The sequence below is a fragment of the Cucurbita moschata genome, unplaced genomic scaffold (genome assembly GCF_002738365.1).
Source record: "Cucurbita moschata cultivar Rifu unplaced genomic scaffold, Cmos_1.0 Cmo_Scf00019, whole genome shotgun sequence".
In the NCBI taxonomy this organism is placed as follows: domain Eukaryota; kingdom Viridiplantae; phylum Streptophyta; class Magnoliopsida; order Cucurbitales; family Cucurbitaceae; genus Cucurbita; species Cucurbita moschata.
This window is the reverse complement of record NW_019268535.1, coordinates 3,536,280-3,549,578: the sequence shown is the minus strand read 5'-3', so window position 1 is coordinate 3,549,578 and position 13,299 is coordinate 3,536,280. Positions and strand designations below refer to the sequence as shown.

Below are 13,299 nucleotides of genomic sequence, written 5' to 3'. Positions count from 1 at the left end.
TCTTAACCTTGCTCGTTTGAACAATCACAAACACTCTTTTAATTATTCAACCATTTCAATGTTTCGATTCAACAACAAGATGTTATTTGTAACAAGTAGTTTTGTTGGTTGGTTAATTGTTCACATTTTACGGACGGAACTCAACAGGAACAAGAGGGATCCACCGAAGAAGATACTTCTCCTTCCCTTTTTTCGGAAGAAAAGGAGGATCCGAGCTCGTTTAGAGGTCGAAGATTCAAACTTCTCCTTGCTCGTTTAGAAATTATTAAATTGCTGAGGCTGGAATAGCTCATTTGGTTAAAGGTTCAACCCCTTCTTCTAGAGCACTTAATATAGTTTTAGTAGCTGGAATAGGTTGAAGGTTGGAAATTTTTAAATAATGGAGGCTGGAATAGCTCAGTTGGTTAGAGCGTGTGGTTGTTAACCACAAGGTTGAAGGTTCAACCCCTTCTTCTAGGTCAAAGGTTCAAGCTCTTTTTGGGATAGCACAGTTGGTAAACTAAGTGTGTTAACCACAAGGTCAAAAAAAACTTTTAATAATGGAGGTTGGAATAGCTGAGTTGGTTAGAGCATATGGACCTTAACCATAAGGTCGAAGGTTCAACCTCTTCTTCTTACGTACTCAATATAGTTTTATCAAGTAGCTGAAATAGGTTGCTAGGAGGCTGGAATAGTAGCTTAGTTGGTTAGAGCGTGTTGCTAATAACCCCCTTCTTCTAGACAAATCAATATATAGTTTTAAAAAGTAGTCGCGAGATCAAAGGTTCAAGCTCATCTCCTAACTCGTTTAGAAATTTTTAAATAGTGGAGGCTCGAATAGCTCCGTAAGCTCAGTTGGTTAGAGCGTGTGGATGTTAACAAGGTTGGATGGTGTAATAGCTCAGTTGGTTAGAGCGTGATGCTGTTAACCACCAGGTTGGATGGTGTTATAGCTTAGTTTGTTAGAGCGTGTGGATGTTAACCACAAGGTTGGATGGTGTAATAGCTCAGTTTGTTAGAGCGTGTGGATGTTAACCACAAGGTTGGAAGCTTAGTTTGTTAGAGCGTGTGGATGTTAACCACAAGGTTGGATGGTGTAATAGCTCAGTTTGTTAGAGCGTGTGGATGTTAACCACAAGGTTGGATGGAGTGTAATAGCTTAGTTTGTTAGAGCGTGTGGATGTTAACAACAAGGTTGGATGGTGTAATAGCTTAGTTGGTTAGAGCGTTGGATGGTGTAATAGCTCAGTTGGTTAGAGCGTGAGGATGTTAACACCAAGGTTTGATGGTGTAATAGCTCAGTTGGTTAGAGTGTGTGGATGTTAATCACAAGGTTTGATGGTGTAATAGTTCAGTTGGTTAGAGCGTGTGGATGTTAATCACAAGGTTTGATGGTGTAATAGTTCAGTTGGTTAGAGCGTGTGGATGTTAACCACAAGGTTGGATGGTGTAATAGCGATTGTTAACCACAAGGTCGAAGTTTCAACCCCTTCTTCTAGCGTTTAGAAATTTTTAAATAGTGGAGGCTTGAATAGCTCTGTTAGCTCAGTTGGTTAGAGCTTGTGGCTGTTAACCACTAGGTTGAAGGTTGAACCCCTTCTTCTAGCGTTTAGAAATTTTTAAATAGTGGAGGCTCGAATAGCTCAGTAGGTTATAACATGTGGATGTTAACCACAAGGTTGGATGGTGTAATAGCGATAACCACAAGGTCGAAGTTTCAACCCCTTCTTCTAGCGTTTAGAAATTTTTAAATAGTGGAGGCTCGAATAGCTCTGTTAGCTCAGTTGGTTAGAGCGTGTGGCTGTTAACCACTAGGTTGAAGGTTCAACCCCTTCTTCTAGCGTTTAGAAATTTTTAAATAGTGGAGGCTCGAATAGCTCAGTCGGTTAGAGCTGTTTGGATGGTGTAATAGCTCAGTTGGTTAGAGCGTGTGGACCTTAATCACAAGGTTTGATGGTGTAATAGTTCACTTGGTTAGAGCGTGTGGATGTTAATCACAAGGTTTGATGGTGTAATAGTTCAGTTGGTTAGAGCGTGTGGATGTTAATCACAAGGTTTGATGGTGTAATAGTTCACTTGGTTAGAGCGTGTGGATGTTAATCACAAGGTTTGATGGTGTAATAGTTCAGTTGGTTAGAGCGTGTGGATGTTAATCACAAGGTTTGATGGTGTAATAGTTCACTTGGTTAGAGCGTGTGGATGTTAATCACAAGGTTTGATGGTGTAATAGTTCAGTTGGTTAGAGCGTGTGGATGTTAATCACAAGGTTTGATGGTGTAATAGTTCAGTTGGTTAGAGCGTGTGGATGTTAACCACAAGGTTGGATGGTGTTCAGTTGGTTAGAGCGTGTGGATGTTAACCACAAGGTTGGATGGTGTATTAGAAATTTTTAATTTTTAAATAGTGGAGGCTCGAATAGCTAGTTTGGATGGTGGAATAGCTCAGTCGGAAGGTTCAACCCCTTCTTTTAGCGTTTAGAAATTTTTAAATAATGGAGGCTCGAATAGCTTAGTAGGTTATAACATGTGGATGTTAACCACAAGGTTGGATGGTGGAATAGCTCAGTCGGTTAGAGCTCAGTAGGTTATAACATGTGGATGTTAACCACAAGGTTGGATGGTTCAACTCCATCTATTAGCGTTGAGTTGGTTAGCTCGTTTAAGATTCAACCCCTTCTTCTAGCATGTTTAGAAATTATTAAATAGTAGAGGCTGGAATAGCGTAGTTGGTTAGAGCGTGTGGTTGTTAACCACAAGGTTGAAGGTTCAACCACTTCTTCTAGTGTTTAAAATTTTTTAAATAGTGAGGCTCGAATAGCTTAGTTGGTTAGAGTGTTTGACTACAAGGTTGGATGGTGTAATAGCTTAGTTGGTTAGAGCGTGTGGCTGTTAACCATAAGGTTGAAGGTTCAACTCCATCTTCTAGCGTTTAGAAATTTTTAAATAGTGGAGGCTCGAATAGCTTAGTTGGTTAGAGCGTGTGGATGTTAACCACAAGGTTGGATGGTGTAATAGCTCATCTTATTAGAGCAGGTTAGCTCATCTTATTAGAGCAGGTCATAAGTTCAAGCTAAGTTAACCACAAGGTCGAGCGTGTGGATGTTAACCACAAGGTTGGATGGTGTAATAGCTCATCTTATTAGAGCAGGTTAGCTCATCTTATTAGAGCAGGTCATAAGTTCAAGCTAAGTTAACCACAAGGTCAAAGGTTCATAGAAATTTTTTAATAATGGAGGCTGGAATAGCTGAGTTGGATAGCTAGTTTAAGATTCAACCCCTAGTTTAAGATTCAACCCCTTCTTCTAGCGTGTTTAGATGCTGAGTTGGATAGCTAGTTTAAGATTCAACCCCTTCTTCTAGCGTGTTTAGAAATTATTAAATAGTGGAGGCTAGAATATCTCAGTTGGTTAGAGCGTGTTGCTGTTAACCACAAGGTCGAAGTTTCAACCCCTTCTTCTAGCGTTTAGAAATTTTTAAATAGTGGAGGCTCGAATAGCTACGTTGGTTAGAGTGTGTGGATGTTAACAACAAGGTTGAATGATGTAATAGCTCAGTTTATTAGAGCGTGTGGCTGTTAACCACAAGGTTGAAGGTTCAACACCTTCTTTTTAGAAATTTTTAAATAGTTTAGGTTCGAATGGTCGAAGGTTCAGCACCTTCTTCTAGCGTTTAGAAATTTTTAAATAGTGGAGGCTCGAATAGCTCAGTTGGTTAGAGTGTGTGTCTAGAAATTTTTAAATAGTGGAGGCTCGAATAGCTGAGTTGGTTGGAGCGTGTGGCTGTTAACCCACAAGGTTGGATGGTGTTGGATGGTGTAATAGCTGAGTTGGTTGGAGGGCGTGTGGCTGTTAACCCACAAGGTTGGATGGTGTTGGATGGTGTAATAGCTGAGTTGGTTGGAGGGCGTGTGGCTGTTAACCCACAAGGTTGGATGGTGTTGGATGGTGTAATAGCTGAGTTTGTTGGAGGGCGTGTGGCTGTTAACCCACAAGGTTGGATGGTGTTGGATGGTGTAATAGCTGAGTTGGTTGGAGGGCGTGTGGCTGTTAACCCACAAGGTTGGATGGTGTTGGATGGTGTAATAGCTGAGTTGGTTGGAGGGCGTGTGGCTGTTAACCCACAAGGTTGGATGGTGTTGGATGGTGTAATAGCTGAGTTGGTTGGAGGGGCGTGTGGCTGTTAACCCACAAGGTTGGATGGTGTTGGATGGTGTAATAGCTGAGTTGGTTGGAGGGGCGTGTGGCTGTTAACCCACAAGGTTGGATGGTGTAATAGTTGAGTTGGTTGGAGGGCGTGTGGCTGTTAACCCACAAGGTTGGATGGTGTAATAGCTGAGTTGGTTGGAGGGGCGTGTGGCTGTTAACCCACAAGGTTGGATGGTGTTCGATGGTGTAATAGCTGAGTTGGTTGGAGGGGCGTGTGGCTGTTAACCCACAAGGTTGGATGGTGTAATAGCTGAGTTGGTTGGAGGGCGTGTGGCTGTTAACCCACAAGGTTGGATGGTGTAATAGCTGAGTTGTTTAGAGGGCGTGTGGCTGTTAACCCACAAGGTTGGATGGTGTAATAGCTGAGTTGGTTAGAGCGTGTGGCTGTTAACCACAAGGTTGGATGGTGTGTAATAGCTCAGTTTGTTAGAGCGTGTGGCTGTTAACCACAAGGTTGGATGGTGTGTAATAGCTCAGTTTGTTAGAGCGTGTGGCTGTTAACCACAAGGTTGGATGGTGTGTAATAGCTCAGTTTGTTAGAGCGTGTGGCTGTTAACCACAAGGTTGGATGGTGTGTAATAGCTCAGTTGGTTAGAGCGTGTGGCTGTTAACAGCAAGGTTAGATAGTGTGTAATAGCTCAGTTTGTTAGAGCGTGTGGCTGGTGTGTAATAGCTCCGTTGGTTAGAGCGTGTGGCTGTTAACCACAAGGTTGGATGGTGTGTAATAGCTCAGTTTGTTAGAGCGTGTGGCTGTTAACCACAAGGTTGGATGGTGTGTAATAGCTCAGTTTGTTAGAGCGTGTGGCTGTTAACCACAAGGTTGGATGGTGTGTAATAGCTCAGTTTGTTAGAGCGTGTGGCTGTTAACCACAAGATTGGATGGTGTGTAATAGCTCAGTTGGTTAGAGCGTGTGGCTGTTAACAGCAAGGTTGTATGGTGTGTAATAGCTCAGTTTGTTAGAGCGTGTGGCTGTTAGCCACAAGGTTGGATGGTGTGTAATAGCTCCGTTGGTTAGAGCGTGTGGCTGTTAAGCGTGTGGCTGTTAACCTCAGCGTGTGGCTGTTAACCACAAGGTTGGATGGTGTGTAATAGCTCCGTTGGTTAGAGCGTGTGGCTGTTAACCACAAGGTTGGATGGTGTGTAATAGCTCCGTTGGTTAGAGCGTGTGGCTGTTAGTTAACCTCAGCGTGTGGTTGTTAACCACAAGGTTGGATGGTGTGTAATAGCTCAGTTTGTTAGAGCGTGTGGCTGTTAACCACAAGGTTGGATGGTGTGTAATAGCTCAGTTTGTTAGAGAGTGTGGCTGTTAACCACAAGGTTGGATGGTGTGTAATAGCTCAGTTTGTTAGAGCGTGTGGCTGTTAACCACAAGGTTGGATGGTGTGTAATAGCTCAGTTTCTTAGAGAGTGTGGCTGTTAACCACAAGGTTGGATGGTGTGTAATAGCTCAGTTTGTTAGCGAGTGTGGCTGTTAGTTAACCTCAGCGTGTGGCTGTTAACCACAAGGTTGGATGGTGTGTAATAGCTCAGTTTGTTAGAGCGTGTGGCTGTTAACCACAAGGTTGGATGGTGTGTAATAGCTCAGTTTGTTAGAGCGTGTGGCTGTTAACCACAAGGTTGGATGGTGTGTAATAGCTCAGTTTGTTAGAGCGTGTGGCTGTTAACCACAAGGTTGGATGGTGTGTAATAGCTCAGTTTGTTAGAGAGTGTGGCTGTTAACCACAAGGTTGGATGGTGTGTAATAGCTCAGTTTGTTAGAGAGTGTGGCTGTTAAATACAAGGTTGGATGGTGTGTAATAGCTCAGTTTGTTAGAGAGTGTGGCTGTTAACCACAGGTTGGATGGTGTGTAATAGCTCAGTTTGTTAGAGCGTGTGGCTGTTAACCACAGGTTGGATGGTGTGTAATAGCTCAGTTTGTTAGAGCGTGTGGCTGTTAACCACAGGTTGGATGGTGTGTAATAGCTCAGTTTGTTAGAGCGTGTGGCTGTTAACCACAAGGTTGGATGGTGTGTAATAGCTCAGTTTGTTAGAGCGTGTGGCTGTTAACCACAAGGTTGGATGGTGTGTAATAGCTCAGTTTGTTAGAGCGTGTGGCTGTTAACCACAAGGTTGGATGGTGTGTAATAGCTCAGTTTGTTAGAGCGTGTGGCTGTTAACCACAAGGTTGGATGGTGTGTAATAGCTCAGTTTGTTAGAGCGTGTGGCTGTTAACCACAAGGTTGGATGGTGTGTAATAGCTCAGTTTGTTAGAGCGTGTGGCTGTTAACCACAAGGTTGGATGGTGTGTAATAGCTCAGTTGGTTAGAGCGTGTGGCTGTTAATCACAAGGTTGGATGGTGTGTAATAGCTCAGTTGGTTAGAGCGTGTGGCTGTTAATCACAAGGTTGGATGGTGTGTAATAGCTCGGTTGGTTAGAGCGTGTGGCTGTTAATCACAAGGTTGGATGGTGTGTAATAGCTCAGTTTGTTAGAGCGTGTTGCTGTTAACCACAAGGTTGGATGGTGTGTAATAGCTCAGTTTGTTAGAGCGTGTGGCTGTTAACCACAAGGTTGGATGGTGTGTAATAGCTCAGGTGTGTAATAGCTCAGTTTGTTAGAGAGTGTGGCTGTTAACCTTTGGTTGGATGGTGTGTAATAGCTCAGTTTGTTAGAGAGTGTGGCTGTTAACCTTTGGTTGGATGGTGTGTAATAGCTCAGTTTGTTAGAGAGTGTGGCTGTTAACCTTTGGTTGGATGGTGTGTAATAGCTCAGTTTGTTAGAGAGTGTGGCTGTTAACCTTTGGTTGGATGGTGTGTAATAGCTGAGTTTGTTAGAGAGTGTGGCTGGTGTAATAGCTCAGTTTGTTAGAGCGTGTGGCTGTTAACCACAAGGTTGGATGGTGTGTAATAGCTCAGTTTGTTAGAGCGTGTGGCTGTTAATCACAAGGTTGGATGGTGTGTAATAGCTCAGTTGGTTAGAGCGTGTGGCTGTTAATCACAAGGTTGGATGGTGTGTAATAGCTCAGTTTGTTAGAGCGTGTGGCTGTTAACCACAAGGTTGGATGGTGTGTAATAGCTCAGTTTGTTAGAGCGTGTGGCTGTTAACCACAAGGTTGGATGGTGTGATATAGCTCAGTTTGTTAGAGAGTGTGGCTGTTAACCACAAGGTTGGATGGAGTGTAATAGTTTAGTTTGTTAGAGCGTGTGGCTGTTAACCACAAGGTTGGATGGTGTAATAGCTAAGTTTGTTAGAGCGTGTGGCTTTTAATCACAAGGTTGGATGGTGTAATAGCTCAGTTTGATAGAGCATGTGGCTGTTAACCACAAGGTCGAAGGTTCATAGAAATTTTTTAATAATTGAGGTTGGAATAGCTGAGTTTAAGACTCAACTCCTTCTTCTAGCGTGTTTAGAAATTATTAACTAGTGGATGCTGGAATAGCTAAGTTTGTTAGAGCGTGTGGCTGTTAACCACAAGGTTGGATGGTGTGTAATAGCTCAGTTTGTTAGAGCGTGTGGCTGTTAACCACAAGGTTGGATGGTGTAATAGCTAAGTTTGTTAGAGCGTGTGGCTGTTAATCACAAGGTTGGATGGTGTAATAGCTCAGTTTGATAGAGCATGTGGCTGTTAACCACAAGGTCGAAGGTTCATAGAAATTTTTTAATAATTGAGGTTGGAATAGCTGAGTTTAAGACTCAACCTCTTCTTCTAGCGTGTTTAGAAATTATTAACTAGTGGATGCTGGAATAGCTCAGTTGGTTAGAGCGTGTGGCTGTTAACCACAAGGTCGAAGTTTCAACCCCTTCTTCTAGCGTTTGGCAATTTTTAAATAGTGAGGCTTGAATAGCTCCGTTGGTTAGAGCGTGTGGTTGTTGTTAACCACAAGGTCGGATGGTGTGTAATAGCTCAGTTTGTTAGATCTTGTGGTTGTTGTTAACCACAATGTCGGATGGTGTGTAATAGCTCAGTTTGTTAGATCTTGTGGTTGTTGTTAACCACAATGTCGGATGGTGTGTAATAGCTCAGTTTGTTAGATCTTGTGGTTGTTGTTAACCACAATGTCGGATGGTGTGTAATAGTTCAGTTTGTTAGATCGTGTGGTTGTTGTTAACCACAAGGTCGGATGGTGTGTAATAGCTCAGTTTGTTAGATCTTGTGGTTGTTGTTAACCACAATGTCGGATGGTGTGTAATAGTTCAGTTTGTTAGATCGTGTGGTTGTTGTTAACCACAACGTCGGATGGTGTGTAATAGCTCAGTTTGTTAGATCGTGTGGTTGTTGTTAACCACAATGTGTGGTTGTTCTTAACCACAAGGTCGGATGGTGTGTAATAGTTCAGTTTGTTAGATCGTGTGGTAACCACAAGGTCGGATGGTGTGTAATAGTTCAGTTTGTTAGATCGTGTGGTAACCACAAGGTCGGATGGTGTGTAATAGTTCAGTTTGTTAGATCGTGTGGTTGTTGTTAACCACAAAGTTCAGTTTGTTAGATCGTGTGGTTGTTGTTAACCACAAGGTCGGATGGTGTAATAGCTAAGTTTGTTAGATCATCGTGTGGTTGTTGTTAACCACAAGGTTGGATGGTGTAATAGCTCAGTTTGTTAGATCGTGTGGTTGTTGTTAAACACAAGGTTGGATGGTGTGTAGCAGTTCAGTTTGTTAGATCGTGTTGTGTTGTTAACCACAAGGTTGGATGGTGTAATAGCTCAGTTTAGATCGTGTGGTTGTTGTTAACCACAAGGTTGGATGGTGTGTAATAGTTCAGTTTGTTAGATCGTGTGGTTGTTGTTAACCACAAGGTCGGATGGTGTAATAGTTCGTGTGGTTGTTGTAGTTCGTGTGGTTGTTGTTAACCACAAGGTCGGATGGTGTAATAGTTCGTGTGGTTGTTGTTAACCACAAGGTCGGATGGTGTAATAGCTCAGTTTGTTAGATCATCGTGTGGTTGTTGTTAACCACAAGGTTGGATGGTGTGTAATAGTTCAGTTTGTTAGATCGTGTGGTTGTTGTTAACCACAAGGTTGGATGGTGTAATAGTTCGTGTGTAATAGCTCAGTTTGTTAGAGAGTGTGGCTGTTAACCACAAGGTTGGATGGTGTGTAATAGCTCAGTTTGTTAGAGAGTGTGGCTGTTAACCACAAGGTTGGATGGTGTGTAATAGCTCAGTTTGTTAGAGAGTGTGGCTGTTAACCACAAGGTTGGATGGTGTGTAATAGCTCAGTTTGTTAGAGAGTGTGGCTGTTAACCACAAGGTTGGATGGTGTGTAATAGCTCAGTTTGTTAGAGCGTGTGGCTGTTAACCACAAGGTTGGATGGTGTGTAATAGCTCAGTTTGTTAGAGCGTGTGGCTGTTAACCACAAGGTTGGATGGTGTGTAATAGCTCAGTTTGTTAGAGCGTGTGGCTGTTAACCACAAGGTTGGATGGTGTGTAATAGCTCAGTTTGTTAGAGCGTGTGGCTGTTCACCACAAGGTTGGATGGTGTGTAATAGCTCAGTTCGTTAGAGCGTGTGGCTGTAGCTCAGTTTGTTAGAGCGTGTGGTGGACCACAAGGTTGGATGGTGTAATAGCTTTAGAGCGTGTGGCTGTTAACCACAAGGTTGGATGGAGTGTAATAGCTTAGTTTGTTAGAGCGTGTGGCTGTTAACCACAATGTTGGATGGTGTAATAGCTCAGTTTGTTAGGGCGTGTGGCTGTTAATCACAAGGTTGGATGGTGTAATAGCTCAGTTTGATAGAGCATGTGGCTGTTAACCACAAGGTCGAAGGTTCATAGAAATTTTTTAATAATTGAGGTTGGAATAGCTGAGTTTAAGATTCAACCCCTTCTTCTAGCGTGTTTAGAAATTATTAACTAGTGGATGCTGGAATAGCTCGGTTGGTTAGAGCGTGTGGCTGTTAACCACAAGGTTGTATGGTGTGTAATAGTTCAGTTTGTTAGATCGTGTGGTTGTTGTTAACCACAAGGTTGGATGGTGTAATAGTTCAGTTTGTTAGATCGTGTGGTTGTTGTTAACCACAAGGTTGTATGGTGTGTAATAGCTCGGGAGGAAAGGTATACGGCACCACTGTACTTTTCTATGTTGGTGGACTAATTCTCATGTGGGATCCAATGAACATTAGGCTAAAGATTTTCTTTGGCAGGCAACGACCAAGTTATCCATTCTTCAGCCAGCCAATGTACAAGACGAAACGACACCATGTATACGTGCACAACCAAATGAGACAAAGGGATGTTCCGGAATGAATCATTTAACTAAAACACACGGCGGGAAACTTTCTTATAAAGTAGGCGTACGAAGGAAGGAAGGAGCTGAGAAAATCTAGCTACGCGAAACTTCTAGACTTTGTGCCGTTCATTCCTTTCAGTTGATCATCCCAGAAGCGAATCAGCTTACCATTGCGCAACCAAAGTCTAGCCCAAGTTCTGCCGGAAAGTCTCTCTGTACCAAATAAGACCGTTATGCAGGATATTTTAGAGGGGGGTTGTGATCCTTGCCATTGGAGAGGTACTTAGCAGCCAAATATGAACACCATGGCTTTGAATTCAAATTCATTCAAAGATATCGAGATCAATCTTGTGGCAATTTCCTCTTATCATCACATAAAGATGAACTTTAAAGGAGTAGGGAAGTCGTCCCCTCTGGAAATTCAGATTATGGTGGGGTCATCAGAGATGGCTATGGTGCTGTCATGTGGAATTGAAGAGGTCTCCTGGTGTATATTTCGATCTCACACTTTGTTCCTCTCCCGTAAGGTCTCACGACTTTGTGTTACGTCTAACCAGGTGTATCGCTCACGAGTCTGATTGTTGGTTGTTAGGTCTTCGACTACATTACATTGAAGAGCAGGCTCGGGGGAACCTGTACCCCCATCTCCTTCGGAAAACAAGGAGGGAGACTGAATCCGCATTATCCTTTCTTTACTTTACAGTGGATGAATGAGCCGGACCAGGAAGAAAGAGAAGCTCCTTCCTTATTTAGGCACATCCAACCAATCAATCCCCCTTCCCGAGAGCTAAGGTAAGGTAGTTGGAAAGGAAGTAGGCAAGGATCGATCGTTCGCTAGAATGAGCTTGAATCCTTTCCTTTCCTTTCTTGCCGCGGAGAGTAACGACCTTGCTTGCATTCTAAGGGGAGCAATTTTTCGAGTCTACGAAGCTTCTAGGGGAATCTCATTGCTATTACTATTACAAGCATGAAAGGTAGCTCTTTCTTTGTTTCGTCTAGTAGCTTGACTTTACTACTCCTCCTTCTTTCAACAAAGACTGTCAAAAGCTGGCCTGATGAGAGAGACTGAACCGAACCCTTTTCCTCCCGGACCAGTAAGGAAAGACTATCGAAAGAAGAATTAGAGTTTAACAGGACTATTACTGATTAACCTCCGGACCAGTAAGGAAAGACTATCGAAAGAAGAATTAGAGTTTAACAGGACTATTACTGATTAACCTGAACACCAGTAAGGAAAGACTATCGAAAGAAGAATTAGAGTTTAACAGGACTATTACTGATTAACCTGAACCTCAACCGGAACTGGCAGGCTAGCTTTCACTCCTTTTATTCGTCATCCTGAACAGGAAGATTAATTAGTTGCTTTCTTTACAGTAGAGTAAGTAAATGAATGACGGAACCCCTAACCTAAGCAGGAGGCTACCACGGATCCATCACGAAGAAACCCACCGCTTAGATTAGATTCGAGCCATACATAAGAAGAACTGTAAGTCAGTCCGGGTAACTTTGCAGCTCCAGCAATCTAAAAAGCTTACAACTTCTGCAAAGCAATGAGACCGATAGCGAGAGGGGCAAAGCAATGAGACAAACAAAGGAGAGGGGAGAGGCCAACGACAATAACTCCTCCCCGAACACAGCTTACAACTTTGCATTTCCACTCACTCTTTAAATAGAAGTACAATCTACTAAAAGAGTAAGAACACTAGTGAACCAGTTTGTTAGAGCGTGTGGCTGTTAACCACAAGGTTGGATGGTGTGTAATAGCTCAGTTTGATAGAGCGTGTGGCTGTTAACAACAAGGTTGGATGGTGTGTAATAGCTCAGTTTGTTAGAGCGTGTGGCTGTTAACCACAAGGTTGGATGGTGTGTAATAGCTCAGTTTGTTAGAGCGTGTGGCTGTTAACCACAAGGTTGAATGGTGTGTAATAGGTGTGTAATATCTCAGTTTGTTAGAGCGTGTGGCTGTTAACCACAAGGTTGAATGGTGTGTAATAGCTCAGTTTGTTAGAGCGTGTGGCTGTTAACCACAAGGTTGGATGGTGTGTAATAGCTGAGTTTGTTAGAGCGTGTGGCTCAGTTTGTTAGAGCGTGTGGCTCAGTTTGTTAGAGCGTGTGGCTCAGTTTGTTAGAGCGTGTGGCTGTTAACCACAAGGTTGGATGGTGTGTAATAGCTCAGTTTGTAAGGTCGAGTAGGGTGTGTAATAGCTCAGTTTGTAAGGTCGAGTAGGGTGTGTAATAGCTCAGTTTGTAAGGTCGAGTAGGGTGTGTAATAGCTCAGTTTGTAAGGTCGAGTAGGGTGTGTAATAGCTTAGTTTGTAAGGTTGGATGGTGTGTAATAGCTCAGTTTGTTAGAGCGTGTGGCTGTTAACCACAAGGTTGGATGGTGTAATAGCTCAGTTTGTTAGAGCGTGTGGCTGTTAACCACAAGGTTGGATGGTGTGTAATAGCTCAGTTTGTAAGGTCGAGTGGCTGTTAACCACAAGGTTGGATGGTGTAATAGCTCAGTTTGTAAGGTCGAGTGGCTGTTAACCACAAGGTTGGATGGTGTAATAGCTCAGTTTGTAAGGTCGAGTGGCTGTTAACCACAAGGTTGGATGGTGTAATAGCTCAGTTTGTCGAGTCGAGTGGCTGTTAACCACAAGGTTGGATGGTGTAATAGCTCAGTTTGTTAGATCGAGTGGCTGTTAACCACAAGGTTGGATGGTGTAATAGCTCAGTTTGTTAGATCGAGTGGCTGTTAACCACAAGGTTGGATGGTGTAATAGCTCAGTTTGTTAGATCGAGTGGCTGTTAACCACAAGGTTGGATGGTGTAATAGCTCAGTTTGTTAGATCGAGTGGCTGTTAACCACAAGGTTGGATGGTGTAATAGCTCAGTTTGTTAGATCGAGTGGCTGTTAACCACAAGGTTGG

At 43.0% G+C, this 13,299-nt stretch overlaps 2 non-coding genes across 2 annotated transcripts; both read left to right on the top strand.

Annotated features, from left to right (window-relative positions):
- Window positions 1-385: 385 nt before the first annotated feature.
- On the top strand, window positions 386-459 carry TRNAN-GUU. The gene has a single exon. It is a non-coding gene; the product is annotated as a tRNA-Asn (tRNA).
- Window positions 460-7,900: 7,441 nt separating this feature from the next.
- On the top strand, window positions 7,901-7,974 carry TRNAN-GUU. The gene has a single exon. It is a non-coding gene; the product is annotated as a tRNA-Asn (tRNA).
- Window positions 7,975-13,299: the final 5,325 nt, after the last annotated feature.